Source organism: Triticum urartu, chromosome 5A (assembly GCF_056163025.1).
Source record: "Triticum urartu cultivar PI428250 chromosome 5A, HENAU_Tu73, whole genome shotgun sequence".
NCBI lineage: Eukaryota > Viridiplantae > Streptophyta > Magnoliopsida > Poales > Poaceae > Triticum > Triticum urartu.
In genome coordinates this window covers 270,436,374-270,447,212 of record NC_141877.1, presented here as the reverse complement: position 1 = coordinate 270,447,212, position 10,839 = coordinate 270,436,374, and the positions used below count along the sequence as shown (strand labels likewise).

The 10,839-nt window shown below is 43.9% G+C and overlaps 1 long non-coding RNA gene across 1 annotated transcript; it reads left to right on the top strand.

The window, feature by feature from the left end:
- Nucleotides 1–7,038: 7,038 nt before the first annotated feature.
- Nucleotides 7,039–10,227, top strand: LOC147971027 (uncharacterized). Its single transcript, XR_015603279.1, has 2 exons — nt 7,039–7,829; nt 8,612–10,227. It is a non-coding gene; the product is annotated as an uncharacterized LOC147971027 (long non-coding RNA).
- Nucleotides 10,228–10,839: the final 612 nt, after the last annotated feature.

Here is a 10,839-nt window from a genome sequence, read left to right as displayed (position 1 = left end):
ATATTGGGCTATTAAAGAGATCAATTATGATTTTAAACTTTTCCGTGAGAAGATGTTATTTGACATTAGCTCACTGGATGAATGGAGAACCCAAGCCTATGAGAATTCCAAACTGTTTAAAGAAAAAGTTAAAAGATGGCATGACAAAAGGATACAAAAGCATGAGTTCAATGTAGGTGATTATGTATTTCTATACAACTCTTGTTTAAGATTTTTTGTAGGCAAAATTCTCTCTAAATGGGAAGGTCCTTACGTTATCGAGGAGGTCTATCGTTCCAGTGCCACAAAAATCAACAAATTCGAAGGCACAAATCCGAAGGTGGTGAACGGTCAAAGAATTAAACATTATATCTCAGGTAATCCCATAAATGTTGAAACTAATGTTATTATAACCGTAACCCCGGAGGAATACATAAGGGACACTTTCCGGAACGTTTCAGACTCCGAAAAGGAATAGGTACGTGGTACAGTAAGTAAATCGACTCCAAAACAGTTCTAATGGCAATATTTCTTTGTTTTGGAATATTTAATAAAATAGGAAAATAAGAAGCAGACCGGAAAGGACACGAGGCTTCCACGAGGGTGGAGGGCGCGCCCTACCCCCCTGGGCGCGCCCCCTGCCTCATGGGCACCTCGTGTGCTCTCCGGACTCTGTTTTATTGCACGATACGTCTTTTGCTCGGTAAAAATTCATTATATAATTTCCCGAAGGTTTTGACCACCATATCATGCAAATATCTCTTGTCTTTGTTTCGAGTTGTTTTTCTGACAGATCTAGGTCGTCATGTCGTCTTCAAGTGCCCCCAAGGACAATTTCTTCGAGAAGGTCATCAACCCCTACCTCGTGGAGGTGCTGCAACACCCTCAAACCATTGAGATGCGTGAGGGGTTGTTGCACATCCGCGATGTTGAGGGACCAAGGAGGACCGGAAGCACGGATGCAAGGCTCGAGGCATTGGAGCAACAAGTTTTCAAGTGTCAGGAGATGGTGGAGCGTGGACTCGACTCCAAACACATTATGATCACGGAGTTCACCAACAAACACAAGCTGGACGTCAAGGACATTGGGGAGGCCATCTTCAAGCTTCATGAGAAAATCGAGCACCTCCAAGACCAGATCTATGACCTGCAAAATCAAAACTGTGAGTATGAATATAGATTCAAGAGGATGAGTTTGGCTGCAGATTGAGGATTCAGGAGACTCGATCATCCTTCTATGATGGTGAGCCTATGCCTTGGAAGAGGGACGACAAGCCTACATCATCAACAACTCCACCTTCTTCACCAACAAAGAAGAACTGAGTATCTGGTATATGCACTCCCCTTGGCAACTGCCAAGCTTGGGGGAGTGCCCCGGTATCGTATCACCATCACTTTTATCTTTACCGTTTTTCTTAGTTCGATCCTTTTGATAATATCTTGATCAAGTAGAATAAAGTTTTAGTATGATCTAGTTGTGAGTTTTTGCTTTATGATCCTTCTATGTAATCGAGTCCGTGAGCTACATATAATAAAGATTAGTGTTGAGTCAAGGGCTTGATTATTTTGCTATGATCTTGAGGGAATTAAATAAAATAAAAGAGAATAAATAAAAAGAAATAAAGAGATCGTATGGATCTTATGGAGAGTAATGAGCTCACATATAAAGAGTATGATGAATAAAAGTTGTTGATAGTTGACAAATATAGTTTTGGTCATCGTTGCAATTAATAGGAAGTAATAAAGAAAGAGAGGTTCACATATAAATATACTATCTTGGACATCTTTCATGATTGTGAGCACTCATTAAAGTATGACATGCTAAGAGTTGACGTTGGACAAGGAAGACAACGTAATGGGTTATGTTTTCTTTTATCTAAGATAAATTATATTTTCATGGATCATCCAACATGTTGAGCTTGCCTTTCCCTCTCTTGCTAGACAATTTCTTTGCACCAAGTAGAGATACTACTTGTGCTTCCAAATATCCCTAAACCCGTTTTTGCCATGAGAGTCCAACATATCTACCTATGGATTGAGTAAGATCCTTCAAGTAAGTTGTCATCGGTGCAAGCAATAAAAATTGCTCTCTAAATATGTATGTCTTATTAATGTTGAGAAAATAAGCTTTATACGATCTTGTGATGTGGAAGAAATAAAAGTGACAGACTGCATAATAAAGGTCCATAGCACAAGAGGCAATATAAAGTGACGTTCTTTTGCATTAAGATTTCGTGCATCCAACCATAAAAGCGCATGACAACCTCTGCTTCCCTCTGCGAAAGGCCTATCTTTTATTCTTGTTTTATACTTCATGCAAAGAGTCATGGTGATATTCACCTTTCCTTTTTACATTTTATCCTTTGGCAAGCACAATGTGTTGGAAAGATCCAGATATATATAGCTAATTGGATGTGAGTTTTCATGAACTATTATTGTTGACATTAACCTTGAGGTAAAACGTTGGGAGGCAAAACTATAAGACCCTATCTTTCTCTGTGTCCGATTAAGACTTCATACCCATAAATATTGCGTGAGTGTAAGCAATTGTGAAAGACTAAAAGATGGTTGAGTATGCGGATTTGCTGAAAAGCTCTTATATTTACTCTTTTCTATGTTATGATAAATTGCAATTGCCTCAATGACTGAGATTAGAGTTTGTTGGTTCTCAATAAAGTTTATGATTCATACTTGAAATTGTGATTGAATTGTTACTTCAGCATAAGAGATCATATGACAAAATATATATACATTGCTGTTCTAAGAATAATCATGATGCCCTCATGTCCGTATTTTATTTTTATCGACACCTCTATCTCCAAACATGTGGACATATTTTTTGATTTCGGCTTTCGCTTGAGGAAGCAAGGTCTAAGCTTGGGGGAGTTGATGCGTCCATTTTGCATCATGCTTTTATATCAATATTTATTGCATTATGAGTTGTTATTACACATTATGTCACAATACTTATGCCTATTCTCTCTTATTTTACAAGGTTTACATGAAGAGGGAGAATGTCGGCAGCTGGGATTCTGGGCTGGAAAAGGAGCAAATATTAGAGACCTATTCTGCACAGCTCCAAAAGTCCTCAAACTTCACGGAAGTATATACTGAGCGCAAGAAGTACCAGAGGGGGCCACCCACCAGCCACAAGGGTGGGGGGCCCGCCCTACCCCCCTGGGCGTGCCCCCTGCCTCGTGGGCCTCCTGGTGGCCCTCCGATGCCCATCTTCTGCTATATGAGGTCTTTCGTCCGAGAAAAAATTATAAGCAAGCTTACGGGACAAAACTCCGCCGCCACGAGGCAGAACCTTGGCGGAACCAATCTAGGGCTCCGACGGAGCTGTTCTGCCGGGGAAACTTCCCTCCGGGAGGGGGAAATCATCACCATCGTCATCACCAACGATCCTCTCATCGGGAGGGGGTCAATCTCCACCAACATCTTCACCAGCACCATCTCATCTCAAACCCTAGTTCATCTCTTGTAATCTTTGTATTCAAACCTCAGATTGGTACCTGTGGGTTACTAGTAGTGTTGATTACTCCTTGTAGTTGATGCTATTTGGTTTACTTGGTGGAAGATTATATGTTCAGATCCATTATGCATATTAATACCCCTCTGATTATGAACATGAATATGATTTGTGAGTAGTTACGTTTGTTCCTGAGGACATGGGAGAAGTCTTGCTATTAGTAGTCATGTGAATTTGCTATTCGTTCGATATTTTGATGAGATGTATGTTGTTATCCCTCTAGTGGTGTCTTGTGAACGTCGACTACATGACACTTCACCATTTTTTGGGCCTAGAGGGAGGCATTGGTAATAAGTAGATTATGGGTTGCTAGAGTGACAGAAGCTTAAACCCTAGTTTATGCGTTGCTTCTTAAGGGGCTGATTGGATCCATATGTTTCATGCTATGGTTAGGTTTACCTTAATACTTCTATTGTAGTTGCGGATGCTTGCAATGGGGGTTAATCATAAGTGGGATGCTTGTCCAAGTAAGCACATTACCCATGCACCGGTCCACCCACATATCAAATTATCCAAGTACCGAACGCGAATCATATGAATGTGATGAAAACTAGCTTGACGATAATTCCCATGTGTCCTCGGCAGCACTTTCTTCATATAAGAGTTTGCCCAGGCTTGTCCTTTGCTACAAAAAGGATTGGGCCATATTGTTGCACCTTATTTACTTTTATTACTTGCTACTCGTTACAAATTACCTTATCACAAAACTATTTGTTACCGATAATTTCAGTGCTTGCAGAGAATACCTTGCTGAAAACCGCTTATCATTTCCTTCTGCTCCTCGTTGGGTTCGACACTCTTACTTATCGAAAAGGCTACAATAGATCCCCTACACTTGTGGGTCATCACACCATCACGGAGGGGTTCACCACTTCCATTGGTGCCTCTCTGATGATGCATGAGTAGTTCTTTGTAGACCTTCGGGTCCGTAGTTAGTAGCTAGATGGCTTCCTCTCTATCTTTAGATTCTCAATACAATGGTCTCTTGGAGATCCATATGATGTTACTCTTTTTGTGGTGTGTTTTGTTGGGATCGGATGAACTTTGAGTTTATGATCAGATCTATCTTTTTATATCCATGAAAGTTATTTGAGTTTCTTTGATCTCTTATATGCATGATTGCTTATAGCCTCGTATTTCTTCTCCGATATTTGGGTTTTGTTTGGCCAACTTGATCTATTTATCTTGCAATGGGAAGAGGTGCTTTGTTGTGGGTTTGATCTTACGATGCTTGATCCCAGTGACAGAAGGGGAACCAACACGTATGTATCGTTGCTACTAAGGATAAAACGATGGGGTCTATCTTTACATAGATAGATCTTGTCTACATCACATCATTGTTCTTATTGCATTACTCCATTTCTCCATGAACTTAATACACTAGATGCATGCTGGATAGCGGTCGATGTGTGGAGTAATAGTAGTACATGCAGGCAGGAATTGGTCTACTAATCTTGGACATGATGCCTATGTAATGATCATTGCCTGGATATCGTCATGATTATTTGAAGTTCTATCAATTGCCCAACATTAATTTGTCTACCCACCGTTTGTTATTTTTCTCAAGAGAAGCCACTAGTGAAACCTACGGCCCCTGGGTCTCTTTCTCATATTATTTGCCTTTGCGATCTATTTTATTTGCTTTTTATTTTCAGATCTATTGAACCAAAAATACAAAAATACCTTCCTACAATTTATACTTATTTATTTTATTTGGCGTTCGATCTATCAATCTACTACAATTTTATTCACATCCGTTTGCCTATCTTGGGGCGCCGCTACCCGAAAGGGATTGACAACCCCTTTTACACGTCGGGTTGCGAGTATTTGTTATTTGTGTGCAGGGGTTGTTTACGTTGTGTTGCTTGGTTGTCCTACTGGTTCGATAACCTTGGTTTCATATATGAGGGAAATACCTACCACTACTGTGCTACATCATCCCTTCCTCTTTGGGGAAATACCGACGTAGCTTCAAGCCGCATCAAAAGGAATTTTTGGCGCCGTTGCCGGGAAGGATCTTCAACATATACCAGGTTCCTAATCACAAATCTTAGCTCCCCGCAATTTACATTAATTTGCCATTTTCCTCTCATTTTCCTCTCCCTCACTTCACAGAAATTTGTCGTTTTATTTGCCCCTCTTTTTCGTTCACCATTTTCTTGCCGGGTCTGTTTTTAAGTGCAATCTAGTTGTGTAGTCATCATGACTCAAGAGAACACCAAGTTGTGTGATTTCTCAAATACCAACAACAATGATTTTATTGGCACTCCTATTGCTCCTCCCGCCACTAGTGCGGAGTCTTGTGATATTAATACTATCTTGTTGAATCTTGTTATGAAAGATCAATTTTCTGGTACTCCTAATGAGGATGTCGCGTCCCATATTAATACCTTCATGGAATTATGCGATATGCAAAAGAAAAAAGATGTGGACAATAATGTTGTGAAGATGAAATTTTCCGTTTTCTTTGCGTGATTCTGCAAAAATTTGGTTTTCTACTTTGCCTCGCAATAGTATCAATTCTTAGAATAAGTGCAAAGATGATTTTATTAACTAATTATTTTCCGCCCGCAAAAATTATTTCCCTTAGAACCCATATCATGAATTTCAAGCAACTAGAACATGATCATGTTGCACAATCTTGGGAAAGGGTGAAAATGATGCTTAGGAATTGCAAAATTCATGGGTTAAATCTTTGGATGATCATACAAAGCTTTTATGCGGGATTGAATTTTGTTTCTCGTAATCTTTTAGATTCTTCCGCGGGTGGTACTTTTATGGAAATTACTTTGGGTCAGGCCACCAAATTGTGATCCCCGGAGACTGATGCGCCCGGTGTCTTCTAGTTATTCGCTTTTGTTGCCTTGTCATTCGCTTGCGTGTTGCATCTTGCCATGTCATCATCAGCATTGCATCTACATGTTTTCAAAACTTGCATCCGTCCGGATCTCCCAGTTCTTTCCATTGTCCGTTCTGAGCCCAGAAACACTTGCACGCACCCGCGGCACCTCCGAAATATTATTTTATAAGTGGCCGGAAAATGTTCTCAGAATGGGATGAAAGTTGGGATGCAGTCTTATTATAGTGTAGATAGACCGCCTGCCAAGTTTCATCGCATTCGGAGTTCGTTTGATGCCCCAACGGATAACTATAGCGGCAATATAGTCGGTTAAATCGTCGGACATTTTCGGTCTCCAGAAATAGTTGCTGGGATGCACTCCTTTTCTTCTCTCTTCTCAGCCCAACCCACTCTCTACCTACCACCTAACCCCTCCTTGCTTAGTGCATCGACCCCCTCGAGTGCGTGTCCGAAGCTGTCCCGAAGCCGAACCGCTCAGTCGTGACCATTGGGTCCGGATCATCCCCAAACATCCCTAAAATATCTTCGGTTCTTTGTTTGAACTCACCTAGCATTTTATTCTAAACCGCCCGATTTCGATCGGAGGAACCAATTTAGACCTAACCTAACCCACTTCTATATAACCAGATTATCCCTAGACCCTAGCCAGACAAACTCCCTCCAATCCCGAGTGCGCCGCCACCCTCCTCGAATCCAGCACCGTACCAACCACTTTCCTTCCTCGTTTTCGGATCCACCCAATCCACCCAACCTCCAGATCCATCCATCTGGACCCTTGGATGGAGATCCAACATCCACAAGGCGCCCCTGCAACTTCTACAAGCCCCTCCTTCTACAATCCACCCAAGCACCCTCCGCCCGCCCTCTATCTCTCTCTCCTTCCTCCTTCCTTCCTCTCCCTCACCTTTTTCCCCGTCTCTCCCGCAGGAACCAAACCCCGCCGCTGCCGTTCGAGCTCTCTGGCCGGATCTCCCTCTTTGCCGCCGGGAACGAGCTCCAAACGCCCGGATCCACTCCTTCTCGCCTCGTCCACGTCGCCGGGAGTCGCACCATGGACCTATGCAACCTCGCCGGAGCAAGCTCGTCCCCAAGTCTCGCCAGCGCCAGCTCGCCCCTGCTTCACAGCGAGCCGCTGCCCCACGTTGACCTGCTGCTCATCCTCACGGCCGCTGGCGTGGGTCCCGCCAAAGCGTCGTCGTTTCTTCTTCGGTGCCCGTCCCTGTCGGAGTAGACCTCTACCACAGGCTGCCCACCAAGCCGCAGGAGCAGTCGCATGCCACTGCCTTGCTTCTGCATCGCTCGCCAAGCCCCGCTGGAAGCCACGCGCCAGCCCGCATTGACTCCGTCTGTGGGGGTCCCATTCGCCAGCAGCCGCACACCGCACATCGCTCAAGTCCCAGCGGCCTGGATCTCAACCGAGCCGTCCCACTGCTCCTCCGAACTGGGCCTTGGCCCATGGTGAGACCCCAGCGGCGCCTCCATTGTTTTCTTTCAGTTGGCCCAACTCGCACTAGATTTAGCCCGTATCATTTTTTCCGTTCTGGACGTTTTGGCTAATTATCCAGAGTTTGCTAGTTTTGCAGAAAAGCCCTCATACTTTATGCATTTAATAACTCCAGAACCGTGAATCATATGTAAATGACTTATATATGAAAAGTGCTTAGAATTTTGTGTAGATTAATAATTTGCAACTTTCATGCATGTTACAAATGTTCAAAATGTTGTTTGTTTAAATTTGCTCTAATGCCATGTTAAAATGATTTATTTCATAACTAATTAAACTTAGCTCCATTTTAAATAAACTTTATATGCAAATAGGGTAGAAAAATGCCTAGTTTAACGTGGTGACATTACTTTGCATGTTTAACAACTCTAAAATTATGTTTAGGGCAGAACAATAGCTAAGTCGTAATATGCATATGAGGATTTTCCGGAATTGTTGTTGTTTTTCCGGCCTCATTTAAACTTGCCTAGATAGGTAGTTTTATTATGCTTCACCCCTTGCCATGCTAACCAATGTTTAATATTGTTGCGTACATAAACGAGAGTCAACTAAATGTTTGAATGTGGTGTTTCGTCAATATGCAACTCGTTGCATATTGAGCTCCACTTGATTTGTAGTTTTGTTTGTTGCACTTTGCCATGCCATGCCCCTTTAAACCGGACATGCATCATACTTGGTTGCGCATCATGTCATGCTTATGTGATGGTTATTTACTATGTCGCTTGATTCTTTCCAGGTTGCTTTTCTCGTTAGCTTCGGTTTCGTTCCGGAGTTGTGAGGATCCATTAGACTATGTCCGTTTGTCTTCTTCATGGACTCGTTCATCTTCCTTGCGGGATCTCAGGCAAGATGACCATACCCTCGAAATCACTTCTATCTTTGCTTGCTTGTTGTTCGCCCTATCGCTATGTCGCGCTACCTACCACTTGTTTATCAAGCCTCCCAAACTACCATGATAGCCTCTAACCTTTTTCAACCATCCTAGCAAACCGTTGTTTGGCTACGTTACCGCTTTTGCTCAGCCCCTCTTATAGCGTTGTTAGCTGTAGGTGAAGCTGAAGTTTGTTCCATGTTAGAACATGGATAGGTTGGGATATCACAATATCTTTTACTTAATTAATGCTTCTATATACTTGGTAAAGGGTGGAAGGCTCGGCCTTATGCCTGGTATTTTGTTCCACTCTTGCCACCTTAGTTTCCGTCAAACCGGTGTTATGTTCCTTGATTTTGCGTTCCTTACGCGGTTGGGTGTTATGGTAACCCCTTGACAGTTCGCCTTGAATAAAACTCCTCGAGCAAGGCCCAACCTTGGTTTTACATTTGCCTAACAACCTATTACCCTTCCCTTGGCTCGGCCAACTCGAGGGTCATCTTTATTTTAACCCCCCCGGGCCAGTGCTTCTCTAAGTGTTGTTCCGAACCGAGCTGCCTGCAGGGCCACCTCGGGGAAACTTGAGGTTTGGTTTTACTCGTAGGATGTCTCATCCGGTGTGCCCTGAGAATGAGATACGTGTGACTCCTATCGGGATTGTCGGCACATCGGGTGGCTTTGCTGGTCTTGTTTTACCATTGTCAAAATGTCTTGTAACCGGGATTCCAAGACTGATCGGTCTTTCCGAGAGAAGGAATATCCTTCGTTGACCGTGAGAGCTTGTGATGGGCTAAGTTGGGACACCCCTGCAGGGTTTAAACTTTCAAAAGTCATGCCCACGGTTATGTGACAGATTGGAATTTGTTAATGTCTGGTTGTAGAGAACTTGACACTTGACTTAATTAAAATGCATCAACCGCGTGTGTAGCCGTGATGGTCTCTTTTCGGCGGAGTCTGGGAAGTGAACACGGTTCTTGTGTTATGGTTGTGCGTAAGTAGTTTCATTATCACTTCTAGCTTCACGATCGTTGCGTTGCTTCTCTTCTCGCTCTTATTTGCGTATGTGAGCCACCATATTAGCTTAGTGCTTGCTGCAGCTCCACCTCACTACTCTATCCTACCCATAAGCTTAAATAGTCTTGATCTCGCGGGTGTGAGATTGCTGAGTCCTCGTGACTCATAGATACTTCCAAACAGTTGCAGGTGTTGATGATATCAGTGCAGGTGACGCAACCAAGCTCAAGTGGGAGCACGATGAAGATCTTGATAGCTGTTACGTTTCCGGTTGAGCAGTAGTGGTGCCCAACTGGGACGATCAGGGACCTAGCATTTGGGGTTTATCTTCCTTTTTATTCAGATTTGACCATAGTCGGTCTATGAGTGTATTTGGATGATGTATGAATTATTTATGTATTGTGTGAAGTGGCGATTGTAAGCCAACTCTTTATCCCTTTCTTATCCAGTACATGGGATTGTGTGAAGATTACCCTTCTTGCGATAAAACTACCATGCGGCTATGCCTCTAAGTCGTGCCCCGACATGTGGGAGTGTCGGTGTACTAGAGTAGGGGTACCCTAGTATCCCGAACTTGTGCACGGGCAGTTGCAGCATCCCGCGGCAAGGCTTGCCGGGTGACCGCCAAGATCCTCCGTGGTTCCTTTGGAGCCATTCAAGAACAAAGTGTCCAAGTCAAGAAGACAAGACCCTGGCAAGAGGAGCTTGCCGGGAAGGCCACTCAAGGCATTTCAAGGAACTTGCCGCGGCGCACCACGCGTTCCGGCAAGACCCGGTGAGCGACAAGCTCCCGGACGCGACAAGACAACGACCGCGGCAAGGCGCTTGCCGCGGCAAGCCACCTCTCCGCGCCCGCGCTCCAGCACATCCACCAACGTGTCGCTCTGGGGTCCTTCCAGGCGTACGTGGCGGAAGGCTGTGCAGCTAGGGACGTGCGGTGGCAAGCGGCGCTGACAAGATCGCCATCGTGGCGAACGGTGGCGTCCCTGGCGGTCCCTTTTCGCACTGTTTAGGCGACACAGACGGGCATTTAAGACCCTTGTCCCCTGCCGTCAGGGTTAGGTATGATACACTGTAGC